This window comes from Arachis hypogaea, chromosome 19 (genome assembly GCF_003086295.3).
Source record: "Arachis hypogaea cultivar Tifrunner chromosome 19, arahy.Tifrunner.gnm2.J5K5, whole genome shotgun sequence".
NCBI classification, from domain to species: Eukaryota; Viridiplantae; Streptophyta; class Magnoliopsida; order Fabales; family Fabaceae; genus Arachis; species Arachis hypogaea.
This window is the reverse complement of record NC_092054.1, coordinates 108,756,641-108,777,642: the sequence shown is the minus strand read 5'-3', so window position 1 is coordinate 108,777,642 and position 21,002 is coordinate 108,756,641. Positions and strand designations below refer to the sequence as shown.

General features: G+C 39.7%; 1 non-coding gene and 1 pseudogene across 1 annotated transcript; one reads left to right on the top strand and one right to left on the bottom strand.

Annotated features, from left to right (window-relative positions):
* LOC112779656 (4,5-DOPA dioxygenase extradiol-like) overlaps nt 1–21,002 on the bottom strand; it is a 181,168-nt pseudogene that overhangs the window by 99,362 nt on the left and 60,804 nt on the right.
* LOC112781864 (small nucleolar RNA R71) lies at nt 8,746–8,849 on the top strand. The gene has a single exon (XR_003192616.1). It is a non-coding gene; the product is annotated as a small nucleolar RNA R71 (small nucleolar RNA).

Genomic DNA, 21,002 nt, shown 5'->3' with positions numbered 1-21,002 from the left:
AACTAGTTATGCTACGATTTAGGAAATTGCACGATCGGCAAAATTCCTTCCGGCAAGTGCACCGGTTATCGTCGTCAAGTAAAAACTCACAATAGAGTGAGGTCGAATCCCACAAGGATTGGTTGAGTGAGCAATTCGGATTAGAAGTGTGTTCTAGTTGAGCGGAATCAAGATTTGAGATGAGAATTGCGGAATGTAAAATTGGCGGGAAAAGTAAATGACAAGAAAATTAAATGGCTGAATCTTAAATTGCATGAATTAAAGAGCAGAATGTAAATTGCTGAAATTAAAAGGGAATGGGGATGATTGCAAGAATTGAATTGCAGAATGTAAAGAGAAAGTAGAAATCAGAAATGGGGAATTCATTGGGTTTAGGAGATATTGAAATCTCCGAATCAAAACATGTATATCTCTTCCTCAACCAATGCATTCATTGAATTTTGCTTGGCAATCTTATATGATTGGATCCCAATTCCTTGGCTCACCAATGCTCTCTAAAAACAAACAAATTCCCAATCCCTTGGTTTAAATGTTCATAAGAAGAGATGATGCTTGATCACTGATTATACCACACAATTTCATGAACCACAATTTGGTAGGATTACATGTCACAATATCCATCCAAACCCCAATCCAATCCACTGTGAGAAAGCTTCTCTAGCATGAATCCTCCATTCCTTTCCCAAGGCTCCGAAGGATTCCAAGTATGAGTAGTTTCTTTCCCAAGACAACTACTCAATGGAATTAGATCGAGAAGCTTTCTAACAAAATTCAAGAGAAAAGATTGAAGAAGAAGATAAACTATTATTGATTCATTGAATTACAATAGAGCTCCCTAACCCAATGAAAGGGGGTTTAGTGAATCATAGCTCTGAATTCAATTACAAAGAAAAGGAAAACTAGCTAAAAGTGAAAAGTAAAAAGTCCTCTCTAACTTAACTTCTATCCTATTTATACACTTTCTATATTGAGCTTCAGTTGTGCTTCTTGGGCTTTGAGGCCTCTCCTTGCTTTCCTTTTGCTTGGGTTTATGATCCATAATCTTGATGAGGTTGTTGATCCAAATCCTGTAACATTTATTGAGCCAACTTAGTGATAATCAAATAATGACACATGACTCAATAAATTGAGATTTCAAACTCATCAATCCTTCAGGCCCAATCCCATAAACCATGATATTCAATTGGGTTTCATACCAAAGTAAGTTTAAGTTAATAATTGTGCTCAAAGACTAACTTAAATCACAATATTTTTGGCCCAGAAACCTTTTTCAAGAGTGGCGTTTAAGTTGTAGTTTAAGCTTAAACTGCAACTTAAACGCCAGACACTTCCAGTGAGGCCATTTGTAGAAGCACGTTTAAGCTTCAGTTAAGGTTAAACTGAAGCTTAAACGTGGAAATGGAAGAAGGTAGCCCTGGAGAGTCATGTAGTCGAACACGTTTAAGCTTCAGTTTAAGGTTAAACTGAAGCTTAAACGTGGAGATAGGAAGGGCAGCCCTGGAGGTCGAACACGTTTAACCTCCAGTTTGAGGTCAAACTGGAGGTTAAACGTGGAAAAGGGTGGAGGCATACTGGAGGTCGAACACGTTTAACCTCCAGTTTGAGGTCAAACTGGAGGTTAAACGTGGAAGCTTATAATGGTGGCCCTGGAGGTGTCGAACACGTTTAACCTCCAGTTTGAGGTCAAACTGGAGGTTAAACGTGGAGATGGAGAGAGCAACCCTGGAGTAGAAAAGCTATCGAACACGTTTAAGCTCCAGTTTGAGTCAAACTGGAGCTTAAACGTGGAGTGGCTCCCTGGTACTCTTCCTGGTTCTGGCGTTTAACCTCCAGTTTGAGGTCAAACTGGAGGTTAAACGTGGAACTCCTCCCTGGGTGGCATACTCATTCTGGCGTTTAACCTCCAGTTTGAGGTCAAACTGGAGGTTAAACGTGGAATGCTCCTTAAGTGAGGCTTTTCATTCTGGCGTTTAACCTCCAGTTTGAGGTCAAACTGGAGGTTAAACTTCAATCCCAGCATTTCTTATCCTTCATGATTTTGGCGTTTAAGCTCCAGTTTAGGCTTAAACTGGAACTTAAACTCCACATGTGATATTCAAGCTTCCTTTGTTGATTTTGTTGCTTCCTTGCTTAGCCTCTTCTTCCCTGAAATCATCCAAACAATTGCATCAAAGTCTTGCAAAATTTCATGAGAAATCTTTCATTCATAGCATTTAAGTAATATAACTAAAACTCATGGAATTTGCATCAAAATCATATTGTTTGGATGGTTCATTACTTTGTTCTTCATTTAACCATTTTTGGTTACTTTAAGCTCAAGAAAATGCATAAAACAACTAAAACTAACAGAAAAATGCTAGTGAAACTAGCCTATGATGCCTTGGCATCACAACACCAAACTTAATACTTGCTTGTCCCTAAGCAAGTCCTGAGTTAATTGAGAAGAAAGTATGAAACAGAAAGCAATTACATTGGCTATATTAGCAAGCATTTGAAGTTCATCAGAAGGGTTTTATGCAGAAAGTTGCAGCATCACTTTTTCATACTTATCAGGTAGGATTATCACTTTTTCATTGCATCCATCAAACATTGCTATGGCCTCTTGTTATTCTTATGTCTTTGGCACTTTTCTCTTCTTTGTTTTTCTTTTCTTTTTCTTAGAGCTTCTTTTGCTCCTTGTTTGCTTAGTGTCATGTGTTGCACAAGCCTTTGGCATTTTCTTTTTCTTATCAGTGCACTACACATATCCACTTTAGGCATTTTAGTTCACATTTCTTCTTGAGACATTGGTGCCCAGCACCTCTTTGTGTGACTAAATGTTTTGTATTTAGGTTGCTCTTGATAATGGACTTTTGGTTGATAATCCCAGGTTAGTTAACCCAAGTTACCAAGTGTTGAAACACTCCTCAGAACCTATTCATCCAAGCATATCCTTAATACATAAACACCACAGGCATTTGTCTCAGAAGTTCAAACCATTGGTACCTAGCTTATTTTCTCAATTTTTTTTGCTTTTTGGTTGCCTTTTTCCGTGGCTTTTTCTTTTTCTTTTTCTTTCTTTTCATGGCCAAAGACATTTATTCATCAAGATCCATAGACAATGTTCACTTTCTACATGAAAAATGATAATTCTACACTCTAATTTTTAGTGATCTGACTAAACAATCAAGCATGCATACCACCACTTAATTCTACTTGATTTGTCACTAATTTAGCCAAGTTACTTTTGTTCAAACTTTTCTTTTATTTTTGGAAACAGAACAAGCATGGCACGCACTTGTTTAAGAAGGTGAAGTTATATCCAAACATCTAGGCATTCACTTTATTCAAAGCAATTAACAAAAAAAAAAAAACTACACATTCCAGAAAGATTCAACATTTACAGTTTAAACAAGAACACGCATGCTTTTGTTTGCCCTTTTTAAAGAATTATCAAGGAACAATATCACCTTGTGAAATTCCTTGTTTTCTCTTTGTTGTCAGGAAACACTTTGATTTCTCCTTCTTCTTCCTAAATGTTGCTTCATGCTTTAAGGTTCTTGTTTCCTTTCCTGCAAAGAGTAATGAAGTTGCTTGCTTCTCAAGCACTTGAGTGGTTAGCTCAACTATGTGTGGGTAAGTATCGGATTCTTAAGTTGGTGTGTGAACACCAAACTTAGTCTCCCACTTACTTCTCTCTGTTCTTTGAATCCTTGAGTTATCTTGGAATGATGTTGCTACTAAGGGTTTTAAGCATTTCTGTGACTGCTTAGAATAGTTGTTCCTTTCATATAATTCAAAGGTTGTTGTGTTCAGTTGATCTTTATGGTGGAACACCAAACTTAGAGTCACACATTCCCCTTTGACTTATTGATCCATGAATTCATTGTTTGGTGTGAAACACCAAACTTAATTCTTTGCAATGCACAGAAACTACTTTACCCTTTTTATTGAAACAAATAAAAGAAACAGCAAAAGGGTATTACCTCAGGTTGGGTTGCCTCCCAACAAGCGCTTGTTTAACGTCATTAGCTTGACGGTCAGCTTCCTCAGTTGAGGTGATATTTAATTTTGTCCTTCTCCTCCACATCTCCCAAGTAATGTTTGAGTCTTTGACCGTTAACAATGAAGGTTCGTTGTGACTTTTCTTCCATGATTTCTACTTGTCCATAATTGGAGACCTTGGTGACAAGGAATGGTCCAGACCACCTTGATTTTAGCTTCCCTGGAAATAGCTTCAGCCTAGAATTGTAGAGCAATACTTTTTGCCCTTCTTCAAATTTCCTTGGGGCTATGTTGCTGTCATGCTTCTTCTTTGCTCTTTCTTTGTAAATTTTGGCATTCTCATAAGCTTCCGCTCTGAATTCTTCCAACTCTTGAATTTGCAACATCCTTCTTTCTCCAGCGGCTTTGTTGTCCAAGTTCAGACGTTTCAAGGCCCAGTATGCCTTGTGCTCCAACTCCAGTGGCAGATGGCAAGCTTTTCCATATACTAGTTGGTAAGGAGACATTCCAATTGGTGTTTTGAAAGCTGTCCTATATGCCCAAAGAGCATCATCTAGCTTAATCGACCAGTCCTTTCTTGAAGTTCCCACAGTTTTTTCCAGGATTCTTTTGAGTTCTCTGTTAGATATTTCGGCTTGCCCACTTGTCTGTGGATGGTATGGTGTGGCTACCCTGTGTTTGACTCCATATTTTAGGAGCAATGCCTCTAATGGTTTGTTGCAAAAGTGGCTTCCTCCATCACTGATGATTGCTCTTGGAACCCCAAAACGGCAAAAAATGTGTTTTCTGAGGAAGTTCATGACTACCTTATTATCATTGGTTGGAGTTGCTATTGCTTCAACCCATTTGGAGACATAATCTACTGCCACAAGAATGTAATTATTTGAGTATGAGGAGGGAAATGGTCCCATGAAATCTATCCCCCATACATCAAACAATTCAAGTTCCAGAATGAATTGTTGTGGCATTTCATTTCTTCTTGGCAGGTTCCCAGCTTTCTGGCATTCATGGCAGTGCTTCACTAATTCTTTTGCATCTTTGAAGATAGTAGGCCAATAAAAACCACACTGCAACACCTTAGCTGCTGTTCTTTCCCCTGCAAAGTGCCCTCCATAAGTGGAGCCATGGCAGTCCCATAAAACTTCCCTTCCTTCTTCCTCGGATATGCATCTTCTGAGTATGCCATCGGAACATTTTTTGAACAAGTATGGTTCGTCCCAGATGAAGTATTTGGCATCATTTACCAATTTCTTCCTTTGATGTTTGTTAAATTCCAAAGGTAAACTCCCAGTGGCCTTGAAGTTTGCTATGTCTGCAAACCAGGGTGCTTTGTGAATTATCATGAGTTGTTCATCAGGAAAGCACTCATTTACATGTGTGCTTTGTGTGCTTCCTTCTTCACATGGTATCCTTGATAAATGATCTGCCACCTTGTTCTCTACACCCTTCTTGTCTTTGATTTCAATGTCAAATTCCTGCAACAAAAGAACCCATCTAATAAGTCTCGGTTTAGATTCTTGTTTGGCAAGTAAATATTTTAAAGCTGAATGATCAGTGAAGACAATGACTTTAGATCCAATGAGATAAGATCTAAATTTTTCAAATGCAAAGACTATTGCCAAGAGTTCTTTTTCAGTGGTTGTGTAATTCCTTTGGTTAGCATTCAAGACTTTACTGGCATAATAAATCACATGTACCAAATTGTCTTTCCTTTGTCCTAACACTGCCCCAATAGCAAGGTCTGATGCATCACACATCAGTTCCAACGGTAAGTTCCAATCAGGTGGGGCAATGATAGGTGCAGAGGAAAGTTTTTGCTTCAAAAGTTCATAGGCTAGCATGCAATTTTTATCAAATACAAAGGGTGTATCAGAGACAAGCAAGTTACTCAAAGGTTTGGCTATTTTAGAAAAGTCTCTAATAAACCTTCTGTAAAAACCAGCGTGTCCCAAAAAGCTCCTAACTGCCTTGACATTACTTGGTGGAGGTAGTTTTTCAATGATTTCCACCTTAGCTCTGTCCACCTCCATGCCTCTATTAGAGATTTTGTGGCCAAGGACTATTCCTTCTGTGACCATGAAATGACACTTTTCCCAGTTTAATACTAGGTTAGTCTCTTGGCACCTCTTAAGCACCAAGGCAAGGTGGTGTAGGCAGCTGGGAAAAGAATCCCCAAACACAGAAAAATCGTCCATGAAGACCTCAATAAATTTTTCAATCATGTCCGAAAAGATGGACAGCATGCATCTTTGGAAAGTGGCAGGTGCATTGCACAATCCAAAGGGCATGCGTCTATAAGCAAAAACTCCATATGGACAAACAAATGATGTTTTCTCTTGATCACTAGGATCAACTACTATTTGGTTGTAGCCCAAATATCCATCCAAGAAGCAATAGTAAGCATGTCCGGCAAGCCTTTCAAGCATCTGATCCATGAATGGGAGTGGGAAATGATCTTTTCTGGTGGCTTCATTGAGTTTCCTGTAGTCTATGCACATCCTCCACCCAGTAACGGTTCTTGTGGGTATGAGTTCGTTCTTCTCATTTGGAACCACAGTTATGCCACCTTTCTTGGGAACTACATGGATGGGACTAACCCATGGGCTATCAGAAATGGGGTATATTACCCCTGCCTGCCATAACTTCCTCACTTCCTTTTGTACCACTTCTTTCATGACGGGATTCAATCTTCTCTGAGCTTGAATGGAGGGTCTAGCATCTTCTTCTAACAAGATTTTATGCATGCATATGGATGAACTTATCCCCTTCAAATCAGCTAGGGTCCATCCAATGGCATCTTGATGAGTTTGCAGCACCTTGATCAATTCTTCTTCCTGTTCTTGGCTCAAGGCCGAGCTAATGATAACAGGGTGACTCTCATCACTACCCAAGTATGCATACTTGAGATTAGGGGGCAATGCTTTGAGCTCAGGTTTTGGTGCTTCCTTTTCTTCTTTCACTTTCTCTGGCCTGCTTAGCATGGTTGTGTCAGCACCCTTGATATCACTAACTTCAATATCCTTGGTGAACTCCTCCTCTGCCACTTCCTTTATTGTTTCCTCAAAAGTTTCTTGTACTGCAATGTCCACTACATCAACCCTCATGCATTCCCTTAGTGATTCTGATGGATAGCTCATTGCCTTGAATACATTAAACACCAATTTCTCATCATGGAGTCTAAGAGTGAGTTCGCCCTTTTGTACATCTATGATGGCTCCAGCAGTCGCTAGGAAGGGTCTTCCCAGAATTATTGAAGCTTTGGCTTCTTCCTCCATATCTAACACCACAAAATCAGCAGGAAATATAAATTCTCCCACTTTCACCAACAAATCCTCAACTATCCCATGAGGGAATTTAAAAGTTCGATCTGCCAATTGGAGGGCCATTCTTGTTGGTTTGGCTTCTTCAATCTTCATTCTTCTCATCATTGTTAGCGACATCAAATTGATGCTGGCCCCTAAATCACACAAGGCCTTCTCCACCATGACTTCTCCTATAATACAGGGGATTTGGAAACTGCCTGGGTCCTTCAATTTCTGAGGCAATTTGTGCTGAATGATGGCACTGCATTCTTCAGTTAACAACACAGTTTCCTCATTTCTCCAGCTTCTCTTCTTGGTCATTAATTCTTTTAAGAATTTTACATAGAGTGGCATTTGCTCTATTGCCTCAGCAAAGGGAATGTTGATTTGAAGCTTCTTGAAAATCTCCAAGAACCTGGAGAATTGGCCATCCTTTTCACTTTTCATCAAACGTTGAGGATAAGGTGCTTTAGGTGTGTAAGGCTTCAAGACCTCTTTTTCTTTTTCTTTTGTTGCAAACGGTGTAACAGATTGTCCTTGTTCTTTGTCTTTCACATTTTCCTTTGCTTCATCCTCTGTGGTTTCCCTTGAAATCTCCTTTAGATTCTTTCCACTTCTGAGGGTTATGGCCTTACATTCCTCCCTTGCAATAGCCTTGGCAGCATGAGAACCGCTTGTCCCAGGGGCTTGCTTAGTCAAATACAAAATTTGATTTTCTAGCTTCTGGATGGCAGCTCCTTGGTTTTGCAAGTTAGAATTTACTTCTTCCTTAAAAGCTTTCAATTCAATTATGTCTTGGCTCATGGTTGCAAGCATTCCTTCTATCCGGTTTAATTGATCTTGAAATTGTTGGTTCGGATTAGGTTGGGTATGTTGATTATTTTGGCCATGATATGATGATTGGGGGTAAGTGTTTTGTGTGGCTTGGTATGATCTTTGGTTGGAGTTTTGGTATGTGGAATTGTTATGTTGGTGGTGGTTGTAAGGTTTGTGGTTTTGTGGTTGGGTTTGTTGGTTTCCCCACCCAAAGTTCGGGTGGTTTCTCCAGCCTGGGTTGTAAGTGTTGGAATGTGGATCATATGATTGCCTTTGTTGGTTTCCCACATAGTTAGCCTCATCCCAATCACCTCCTTCAATGCCTACCTCCTCTTGATCTTGTGTGTGTATTGCAGCTACTTGCTTTGTTTCTAATTGCCTGGTAAGCTCTGCTAGTTGCTTGGCAAACACCTTGTTTTGGGCTAGAATTGTATCAACATGGTTCAGCTCCATGACTCCCTTAGTGTTGTGCCTTTCTGATGCATAGTAGTACTCATTCTCAGCCACTGTCTCGATCACTTCAATGGCTTCTTCCACAGTCTTTTTCCTGTTCAATGAACCTCCTGATGAATGGTCTACAGCCTTCCTTGATTCATAAGAGAGCCCATCATAGAAGATGTGCAGTTGCACCCAATCATGGAACATGTTTGGTGGGCATTTCCTTGTCAAGTCCTTGAATCTCTCCCATGCCTCGTAGAGAGTTTCACCATCTTGTTGTCTAAAAGTCTGAACCTCAGATCGAAGCCTATTGACCTTTTGTGGAGGGTAGAAACGTGCCAGAAACTTGCTTTCCACCTCATCCCATGTTGTTAGACTTCCCCTTGGGAATGATTCCAGCCACTTAGCTGCTTTGTCCCTAAGTGAAAATGGGAACAAAAGCAGTTTATAGGCATCTTCCTGGACTCCATTGGACTTCACAGTGTCACAAATTCTCAGGAATTTTGTGAGATGTTGGTTTGGGTCTTCATTAGCACTTCCTCCAAAGGAACAATGATTTTCCACAAGTGATATTAGCTGTGGCTTGAGCTCAAAATTGTTGGCCTGAATGGGTGGTTTCTGGATGCTACTACCACAATTCCCAGAGGTTGGGTTTATGTATGAACTAAGAACCCTCCTCTCAGGGATGGCATCGTTTCCATCAGCTCTCTCATGGTTGTGAACTTCTCTATCCATGTTGAGATCTAAAGCTTCCTCAAAATTGTCCTCAGATTCTCCTTCAGATTCCTCTTCTCCCACTACTCTCTTCCCTCTTGCTTCCCTTCTAAGTCTATGAAGGGTCCTCTCTGGTTCGGTATATGGAGGAGTTGATGTCTCTCCTCTCCTACCTGTCATACAAGAACACAGCTCAAACACAAACAAGTGAAATACTCTTGGTTAATGGAAGAGTATGGTTAGCTCAATTGAGGAATTAATTCAAACAGTTAGTGAGTCAGTGAGTTAGTTGCATGAATTTAAAGGGCATAAAGAAGGAAAGCATGTAACCAAGTGCAGAAATTAAAATTCAACAAGTATCTAGAACAGAATTAACAAAGCAAGAGAAAATTGCTCAATCTAGTTAGCTTCCAATTTGAGAATTGTCAATCGAAAACCAATCCCCGGCAACGGCGCCATAAACTTGATAAACATAAACTAGTTATGCTACGATTTAGGAAATTGCACGATCGGCAAAATTCCTTCCGGCAAGTGCACCGGTTATCGTCGTCAAGTAAAAACTCACAATAGAGTGAGGTCGAATCCCACAAGGATTGGTTGAGTGAGCAATTCGGATTAGAAGTGTGTTCTAGTTGAGCGGAATCAAGATTTGAGATGAGAATTGCGGAATGTAAAATTGGCGGGAAAAGTAAATGACAAGAAAATTAAATGGCTGAATCTTAAATTGCATGAATTAAAGAGCAGAATGTAAATTGCTGAAATTAAAAGGGAATGGGGATGATTGCAAGAATTGAATTGCAGAATGTAAAGAGAAAGTAGAAATCAGAAATGGGGAATTCATTGGGTTTAGGAGATATTGAAATCTCCGAATCAAAACATGTATATCTCTTCCTCAACCAATGCATTCATTGAATTTTGCTTGGCAATCTTATATGATTGGATCCCAATTCCTTGGCTCACCAATGCTCTCTAAAAACAAACAAATTCCCAATCCCTTGGTTTAAATGTTCATAAGAAGAGATGATGCTTGATCACTGATTATACCACACAATTTCATGAACCACAATTTGGTAGGATTACATGTCACAATATCCATCCAAACCCCAATCCAATCCACTGTGAGAAAGCTTCTCTAGCATGAATCCTCCATTCCTTTCCCAAGGCTCCGAAGGATTCCAAGTATGAGTAGTTTCTTTCCCAAGACAACTACTCAATGGAATTAGATCGAGAAGCTTTCTAACAAAATTCAAGAGAAAAGATTGAAGAAGAAGATAAACTATTATTGATTCATTGAATTACAATAGAGCTCCCTAACCCAATGAAAGGGGGTTTAGTGAATCATAGCTCTGAATTCAATTACAAAGAAAAGGAAAACTAGCTAAAAGTGAAAAGTAAAAAGTCCTCTCTAACTTAACTTCTATCCTATTTATACACTTTCTATATTGAGCTTCAGTTGTGCTTCTTGGGCTTTGAGGCCTCTCCTTGCTTTCCTTTTGCCTTGGGTTTATGATCCATAATCTTGATGAGGTTGTTGATCCAAATCCTGTAACATTTATTGAGCCAACTTAGTGATAATCAAATAATGACACATGACTCAATAAATTGAGATTTCAAACTCATCAATCCTTCAGGCCCAATCCCATAAACCATGATATTCAATTGGGTTTCATACCAAAGTAAGTTTAAGTTAATAATTGTGCTCAAAGACTAACTTAAATCACAATATTTTTGGCCCAGAAACCTTTTTCAAGAGTGGCGTTTAAGTTGTAGTTTAAGCTTAAACTGCAACTTAAACGCCAGACACTTCCAGTGAGGCCATTTGTAGAAGCACGTTTAAGCTTCAGTTAAGGTTAAACTGAAGCTTAAACGTGGAAATGGAAGAAGGTAGCCCTGGAGAGTCATGTAGTCGAACACGTTTAAGCTTCAGTTTAAGGTTAAACTGAAGCTTAAACGTGGAGATAGGAAGGGCAGCCCTGGAGGTCGAACACGTTTAACCTCCAGTTTGAGGTCAAACTAGAGGTTAAACGTGGAAAAGGGTGGAGGCATACTGGAGGTCGAACACGTTTAACCTCCAGTTTGAGGTCAAACTGGAGGTTAAACGTGGAAGCTTAGAATGGTGGCCCTGGAGGTGTCGAACACGTTTAACCTCCAGTTTGAGGTCAAACTGGAGGTTAAACGTGGAGATGGAGAGAGCAACCCTGGAGTAGAAAAGCTATCGAACACGTTTAAGCTCCAGTTTGAGTCAAACTGGAGCTTAAACGTGGAGTGGCTCCCTGGTACTCTTCCTGGTTCTGGCGTTTAACCTCCAGTTTGAGGTCAAACTGGAGGTTAAACGTGGAACTCCTCCCTGGGTGGCATACTCATTCTGGCGTTTAACCTCCAGTTTGAGGTCAAACTGGAGGTTAAACGTGGAATGCTCCTTAAGTGAGGCTTTTCATTCTGGCGTTTAACCTCCAGTTTGAGGTCAAACTGGAGGTTAAACTTCAATCCCAGCATTTCTTATCCTTCATGATTTTGGCGTTTAAGCTCCAGTTTAGGCTTAAACTGGAACTTAAACTCCACATGTGATATTCAAGCTTCCTTTGTTGATTTTGTTGCTTCCTTGCTTAGCCTCTTCTTCCCTGAAATCATCCAAACAATTGCATCAAAGTCTTGCAAAATTTCATGAGAAATCTTTCATTCATAGCATTTAAGTAATATAACTAAAATTCATGGAATTTGCATCAAAATCATATTGTTTGGATGGTTCATTACTTTGTTCTTCATTTAACCATTTTTGGTTACTTTAAGCTCAAGAAAATGCATAAAACAACTAAAACTAACAGAAAAATGCTAGTGAAACTAGCCTATGATGCCTTGGCATCAACTGGAAAACAAAGTGCTTAGGGCCAAGGCCAAGACTCATAAAAGTAGCTGTGTTCAAGAATCAACATACTGAACTAGGAGAATCAATAACACTATCTAAATTCTAAGTTCCTAAAGATGCCAATCATTCTGAGCTTCAATGGATGAAGTGAGATGCCAAAACTGTTCGGAAGCAAAAAGCTACTAGTCCCGCTCATTTAATTAGAATCTGAGCTTCACTCAAAAAAAAAACTCTGAGATATTATTGCTTCTTGACTCATTTGTATTCTATTTTATTTGTCTAGTTGCTTGGGGACAAGCAACAGTTTAAGTTTGGTGTTGTGATGAGCGGATATTTTATACGCTTTTTGGGGTTAATTTCATATAGTTTTTAGTATGTTTTAGTTAGTTTTTAGTTTATTTTCATTAGTTTCTAGGAAAAATTCATATTTCTGGACTTTACTATGAGTTTGTGTGTTTTTCTGTAATTTCAGGTATTTTCTGGCTGAAATTGAGGGAGCTGAGCAAAAATCTGATTCAGGCTGAAAAAGGACTGCTGATGCTGTTGGATCCTGACCTCTCTGCACTCGGAATGAAATTTCTTGAGCTACAGAAGTCCAATTGATGCACTTTTAATTGCGTTGGAAAGTAGACATCCAGGACTTTCCAGCAATATATAATAGTCCATACTTTGCTCAAGGATAGATGACGTAAACTGGCGTTCAACACCAGTTTCATGTTGCAGTCTGGCGTCCAGCGCCAGAAACACGTTACAAGTTGGAGTTCAACGCCAGAAACAGGTTACAGCCTGGCGTTGAACGCCCAAAACAGCCCAGGTACGTGAGAAGCTTAAGTCTCAGCCCCAGCACACACCAAGTGGGCCCCAGAAGTAGATTTCTGCACTATCTATCATAGTTTACTCATTTTCTGTAAACTTAGGTTACTAGTTTAGTATTTAAACAACTTTTAGAGATTTATTTTGCATCTCATGACATTTTAGATCTAAACTTTGTACTCTTTGATGGCATGAGTCTCTAAACTCCATTGTTGGGGGTGAGGAGCTCTACTGTGTCTCGATGAATTAATGCAGGTATTTCTGTTTTCTATTCAATCACGCTTGTTCCTATCTAAGATGTTCATTCACACCTTATTATGATAAATGTGATGATCCGTGACACTCATCATCATTCTCAACTTATGAACGTGTGCCTGACAACCACTTTCGTTCTACATTAGATTGAATGAGTATCTCTTAGATTCCCTAATCGGAATCTCCGTGGTATAAGCTAGAATTCATTGGCAGCATCCTTGAGAATCCGGAAAGTCTAAACCTTGTCTGTGGTATTCCGAGTAGGATTCTGGGATTGGATGACTGTGACGAGCTTCAAACTCGCGAGTGTTGGGCGTAGTGACAGACGCAAAAGGATAGCAAATCCTATTCCGGTATGATCGAGAACCTACAGATGATTAGCCATGCGGTGACAGCGTATCTGGACCATTTTCACTGAGAGGAAGGATGGTAGCCATTGACAACGGTGATCCACCAACACACAGCTTGCCATAGGAGGGACGTGCGTGCATGAAGATGAAGATAGGGAGAAAGCAGAGATTCAAAGGACAAAGCATCTCCAAAACTCCAACATATTCTTCATTACTGCATAACAAGTATTATTTGTGTTCTGCCCTTTTACTTTTTACAATTCAGACTAAAAAAATTATTATTGATACTATATCCTGACTAAGAGTTACAAGATAACCATAGCTTGCTTCAAGCCAACAATCTCCGTGGGATCGACCCTTACTCACGTAAGGTATTACTTGGACGACCCAATGCACTTGCTGGTTAGTTGTGCGAATTTGTGAAGAATTGTGATTTCCAATTTCGTGCACCACCTTCCTTTGAAAAGGTTGGCAGCTCATTTTGTGTTAGCGGATAAAAGGATTATTATAGTGGTTGGAGCTGAGGACGTGCTGGTGAGCATTAAGGGGCTCACATTTCCCATTGACTTTTATATCCTGGAGATGCCCCAAAATGACTCAGGAAAGCCATCATCCATCCTGCTTAGAAGACCATTCCTGAAGACTTCGAAGTTCAAGCTGGATGCCTTCTCAGGAACCTATTCTTTTGAGATAGATGGCCGAGCAGTGAGCTTCAATCTAAATGAAGCTATGAAGCATCCTCCAGAAGATCATTCTGTCTTCCATTATGACATCATTGATGAGATTGTAGCTGCAGTCCACCAGGAAGAAATAGAAGAGATGCACATGGATCTAAGTCCAAGTGTGGGGAAACCCTCTGAACACAATGGGGACACCTTGCCATTATCACCAGCTTCAGAGGATCTAGTGCCCAGTCAGGAGCAGAAATTGGAGTTAAAGCCCCTTCCACCCCACCTCAAGTAAAAGAAGCGCTTATTGGGAGGCAACCCAAGGTTATTTAATTATATTTATATATTTGTTTTCCATTGTCATTTTATGTTTTCTTTAGGTTGATGATCATGTGAAGTCACAAAAACAACTGCAAAATTAAAGCGGAATCAAAAATAGCATTAAAAATAACACACACTGGAGGACAGGCTTACTCGCGTTTAAACACCAGTAAGGATAGTAGAATGGGCGTTTAACGCCCAGTCTGGCAGCATTCTGGGTGTTAAACGCCAGAATGGGTAGCATTCTGGGCGTTTAATGCTAGAAAAGGGTGTCTGGCATCTGGCTGGCGTTAAACACCAGAAATGGCAGACAGACTGGCGTTTAACGCCAGAAAAGGGTGTCTGGCTGGCGTTAAACACTAAAAAAGGGTAGCAGACTGGCGTTTAACGCCAAGAAAGGTAGCAGAGTTGGCGTTAAATGCCAGAATTAGCACACAGTGCGCGTTTAAATGCCAGAATGGTGCAGGGAGCAGAATTCCTTGACACCTCAATATTTGTGGACCCCATAAGATCCCCACTTACCCCACCTCTCCTTCTCTCCTCTTTACACGTTTTCACAACACTCTTCCCCAAATACCCTTAACCAATCCAATCAATACCTCTTCCCCAAACACCATTCACCTATCAAATCCAACCTTCTTCTCCATACTCTCTTCACCACTCACATCCATCCATCATAAAATCCCACTACCTCACCATTCAAATTCAAACCATTTCCCTCCCAAACCCACCCCTTCTAACTGAATTCCGCCTCTCTCTTAACCAATAAATACCCCCTCCTTACCACCTTTAATTTCACACATCTTACACACTTAAACTACCTTGGCCAAATCCATCACTCCCCTCCATCTCCTCCATTTCTTCTTCTTCTCCTTCTTTCTTTCTTCTTTTGCTCAAGGACGAGCAAACCTTCTAAGTTTGGTGTGGAAAAAGCTTTGCTTTTTATTTTTCCATAACCATTAATGGTACCTAAGACTAGAGAAACCTCTAGAAAGAGGAAAGAGAAGGCAATTGCTTCCACCTCCGAGTCATGGGAGATGGAGAGATTCATCTCAAAAGTACATCAAGACCACTTCTATGAAGTTGTGGCCAAGAAAAAGGTGATCCCCGAGGTCCCCTTCATGCTCAAAAAGAGTGAATATCCAGAGATCCGATGTGGGATTCGAAGAAGAGGTTGGGAAACTCTCACCAACCCCATCCAACAAGTCAGAATCTTAATGGTTCAAGAATTCTATGCTAATGCATGGATCACTAGGAACCATGACCAAGGTGTGAACCCGAACCCAAAGAATTGGCTCATAATGGTTTGGGGAAAATACTTGGATTTCAGTTCGAAAACTGTAAAGTTGGCATTCAACTTGCCAATAATGAGAGGAGACCCTCATCCTTTTACTAGAAGAGTTAACTTTGATCAAAGGTTGGACCAAGTCCTCATGGACATCTGTGTGGAAGGAGCTCAATGGAAGAGAGACTCAAGAGACAAGCCGGTTCAATTAAGAAGTCCTGACCTCAAACCATGGCTAGGGGATGGTTAGAGTTCATTCAACGCTCCATCATTCCTACTAGAAACCGGTCTGAAGTTACTGTAGATCGGGCTATCATGATCCATAGTATCATGATTGGAGAGGAAGTAGAAGTTCATGAGATCATATCTCTAGAACTATATAAGATGGCTGACAAGCCCTCCACTTTGGAAAGGTTAGCCTTCCCTCATTTCATCTGTCACCTATGCAATTCAGCTGGAGTTGTCATAGAGGAAGACATCCTCATTGAAGAGGACAAGCCCATCACTAAAAATAGGATGGAACAAACAAGAGAGCCCACTCATGGACCTCAACAAGAGCATGAGGAAATTTCTCATCATGAAATTCCTGAGATGCCTTAAGGGATGTATTATCCTCCACATAACTATTGGGAAAAACTCAACATCTCTTTAGGAGATTTGAGTTCTAACATGGAGCAACTAAGAGTGGAGCACCAAGAGCACTCCATCATCCTCCATGAAATAAGAGAGGACCAAATGGCCATGAGAGAGGAGCAACAAAGGCAAGGAAGAGACATAGAGGAGCTCAAGCACTTCATAAGATCTTCAAGAGGAAGAACTAGCCACCATCACTAAGGTGGACCCATTCTTTAATTTCCTTGTTCTTATTTTTCTGTTTTTCGATTTCTATGCTTTATGTTTTATCTATGTTTGTGTCTTTATTACATGATCATTAGTGTCTAGTGTCTATGTCTTAAAGCTATGAATGTCCTATGAATCCTTCACCTTTCTTAAATGAAAAATGTTTTCTGAAAAAGAAAAAGAAGACATAAATTTCGAATTAGATCTTGAAAATAATCTAATTATTTTGATGTGGTGGCAATACTTTTTGTTTTCTGAATGAATGCTTGAACAGTGCATATTTTTTAGATTGTTGTTTATGAATGTTAAAATTGTTGGCTCTTGAAAGAATAATGAAAAGGGAGAAATGTTGTTGATAATCTTAAAAATCATAAAATTGATTCTTGAAGCAAGAAAAAGCTGTGAAATTCAAAAGCTTGCGAAAAAAAAAGGCAAAAAATAAAAGAAAAAGAAATAAAAAGAAAAAACAAGCAGAAAAAGCCAATAACCCTTTAAACCAAAAGGCAAGGGTAAAAAGGATACAAGGCTTTGAGCATTAATGGATAGGAGGGCCCAAAGGAATAAAATCCTGGACTAAGCAGCTAAACCAAGCTGTCCCTAACCATGTGCTTGTGGGATGAAGGTGTCAAGTAAAAAGCTTGAGACTGAGCGGTTAAAGTCGTGGTCCAAATCAAAAAGAGTGTGCTTAAGAGCTCTGGGCACCTCTAACTGGGGACTCTAGCAAAGCTGAGTCACAATCTGAAAAGGTTCACCCAATTATGTGTCTGTGGCATTTATGTATCCGGTGGTAATACTGGAAAAAAATGCTTAGGGTCACGGCCAAGACTCATAAAGTAGATGTGCTCAAGAATCAACATACTGAACTAGGAGAATCAATAACACTATCTGAATTCTGAGTTCCTATGGATGCCAATCATTCTGAACTTCGAAGGATAAAGTAAGATGTCAAAACTATTCAGAAGCAAAAAGCCACTAGCCCCGCTCATCTAATTGGAACTGAGCTTCATTGATATTTGAAATTTATTGTATTTTCTCTTCTTTTTATCCTATTTTGTTTTTAGTTACTTGGGGACAAGCAATAATTTAAGTTTGGTGTTGTGATGAGCGGATAATTTATACCCTTTTTGGCATTATTTTTACATAGTTTTTAGTATGTTTTAGTCACTTTTTATTATATTTTTATTAATTTTTATTCAAAAATCACATTTCTGGATTTTACTATGAGTTTGTGTGTTTTTCTGTGATTTCAGGTATTGTATGGCTGAAATTAAGGGACCTGAGCAAAAATCTGATTCAGAGGCTGAAAAAGGACTGCAGATGCTGTTGGATTCTGACGCTCTTGCACTCGAAGTGGATTTTCTGGAGCTACAGACACCCAATTGGCACGCTCGCAATTGCGTTGGAAAGTAGACATCTTGGGCTTTCCAGAAATATATAATAGTTCATACTTTACCTGAGATTTGATGGCCCAAACTGGCGTCTAAAGCCAGCCTAAAACTTTCTGGCGTAAAACGCCAGAACTGGCACCAAAACTGGAGTTAAATGCCCAAACTGGCACCCAAGATGGCGTTTCACTCCAAGAACAGCCTATGCACCTTAAAGCTTCAATGCTCAGCCCAAGCACACACCAAGTGGGCCCCGAAAGTGGATTTCTGCACTATCTGCACTTAGTTACTCATTTTTCTGTAAATCCTAGTTACTAGTTTAGTATAAAAACTACTTTTAGAGATTTATTTTACATCTTTTGATCAACTTTTGATCTTTTGATCTAGCTTATGTATTTTCACTTATGTATTTTCTACGGTGGAGTTTCTACACCCCATAGATTAAGGTGTGGAGCTCTGCTGTTCTTCATGAATTAATGCAAGTACTATTGTTTTTCTTTCAATTCACACCTACTTCTTCTCCAAGATATACTCTTGTACTTAATTTAGTTAAGTCAGAATGAAGGGGTGACCCGTGACAATCACCCACTATCTTCGTTACTCGCTTAGCCAAGATCCGCATGCTTGACAACCACAAGCGGTCTACATGATGTTCAACGTAGTCATTGGACGACATCCAGAGTATATTCTCTTGGGTATCTAATACACAGACCGAGTCCGTGAGATTAGTATCTTCGTGGTATAGGCTAGAACCAATTGGCAGGCATTCCTGAGATCCGGAAAGTCTAAACCTTGTCTGTGGTATTCCGAGTAGGATCTAGGAAGGGATGACTGTGACGAGTTTCAAACCTGCGAATGTTGGGCGCAGTGACAGTGTGCAAAAGGACAAGGGTCCTATTCCGACGCTAGCGGGAACCGACAGATGATTAGCCGTGCGGTAGCTGTACCTGGTATTTTTCATCCAAGACGAGAAATCCGACAGTTGATTAGCCGTACATATATCGTACCTGGTATTTTTCATCCGAGAGGATCATATAGCTTGCCATGGAAGGGAGCACGCATGGTTGGAAGAAGGCAATAGGAAAGCAGAGGTTCAGAAGCAACAATGCATCTCCAAACGCTTATCTGAAATTCCCACCAATGAATTACATAAGTACCGTTATCTTATTTTATGTTTTATTTATCTTTTAATTATCAAATACTCACAACCATTTAATTCCGCCTGACTGAGATTTACAAGATGACCATAGCTTGCTTCAAGCTAACAGTCTCCGTGGGATTGACCCTTACTCACGTAAGGTATTACTTGGACAACCCAGTGCATTCGCTGGTTAGTTGTGCGGAGTTGTGAAAAGTGTGATCACAATTCCGTGCACCAAGTTTTTGGTGCCGTTGCCGGGGATTGTTCGAGTTTGGACAACTGACGGTTCATCTTGTTGCTTAGATTAGGTAATTTTATTTTATGTTGAAGTTTTTTTTCGAAAAAAAAATACAAAAAAATGTGTTCTTCAGAATTTTTAAGAATGAATTCTAGAGCTTCATGAGATATGTTGAAACCTAGCTGGCTATTAAGCCATGTCTAATCTTTTGGACTGAGGTTTCCACTTTCCATTGCAAAAAGGACATGCTTGTATGTGTTATGTTAAAGCTTGGCTGGCCATTTGGCCATGTCTAATTCTTTTGGACCGGAGCTTTAGAATAACATTGCATGAGCTTTGGGATTCTCAATTATAATTCTATGCTAAGGCTTGGCTGGCCATTGGCCATGTCTAATTCTTTTGGACTAGAGCTTTAGACTAACATTACATGAATCTTGGAATTCTTATTAAAAATTTTGAATTTCTTTATTTTCTTTTTCAAAATAATTTTCGAAAAATATACAAAAAAAATTTAATAAAACCATAAAAACAAAAAACATTGTTTTTTGTTTGAGTATTGTGTCAAATTTTAAGTTTGGTGCCAAATTTTAAGTGAGAAAAGAAGAGGAGAGGAGGAGAGAGGAGAGAAGAAAGGAGTAAAGAGAAGGGAATGAAAAATGGGATGCGACGCATGCGCGTGGATCACGCGTACGTGTGAGTGGTTTGGAAGCAAAAGGACGCGCACGCGTCAGGGACACTGATGAGCGGATAATTTATACGCTTTTTGGCATTGTTTTTAGTATGCTTTTAGTAGGATCTAGTTACTTTTAGGGATGTTTTTATTAGTTTTTATGTTAAATTCACATTTCTGGACTTTACTATGAGTTTGTGTGTTTTTCTGTGATTTCAGGTATTTTCTGGCTGAAATTGAGGGACTTGAGCAAAAATCAAATTCAGAGGTTGAAGAAGGACTGCTGATGCTGTTGGATTCTGACCTCCCTACACTCAAAGTGGATTTTATGGAGCTACAGAACTCAAAATGATGCGCTTCCAATTGCGTTGGATAGTAGACATCCAGGGCTTTCCAGAAATATATAATAGTCCATACTTTGGCCGAGTTTAGATGATGCAAAAGGGCGTTGAACGCCAGTTCTACGCTGCAGTCTGGAGTTAAACGCCAGAAACACGTCACAAGCCAGAGTTGAATGCCAGAAACACGTTACAAACTAGCGTTCAACTCCAAGAATGACCTCTCCACGTGTAAACTTCAAGCTCAGCCCAAGCACACACCAAGTGGGCCCCGGAAGTGGATTTATGCATCAATAACTTACTTCTGTAAACCCTAGTAACTAGTTTAGTATAAATAGGACTTTTTACTATTGTATTTTCATCTTATGATCTTTTGGAAGATCCTAGATTATATTTTTGATCCTGTGATCACATTTTGGGGGCTAGCCTCTCGGCCATTCCTGAACCTTTCACTTATGTATTTTCAACGGTAGAGTTTCTACACTCCATAGATTAAGGTGTGGAGCTCTGTTGTTCCTCATGAAGTAATGCAAAGTACTACTGTTTCTCTATTCAATTCAACTTATTCCGCTTCTAAG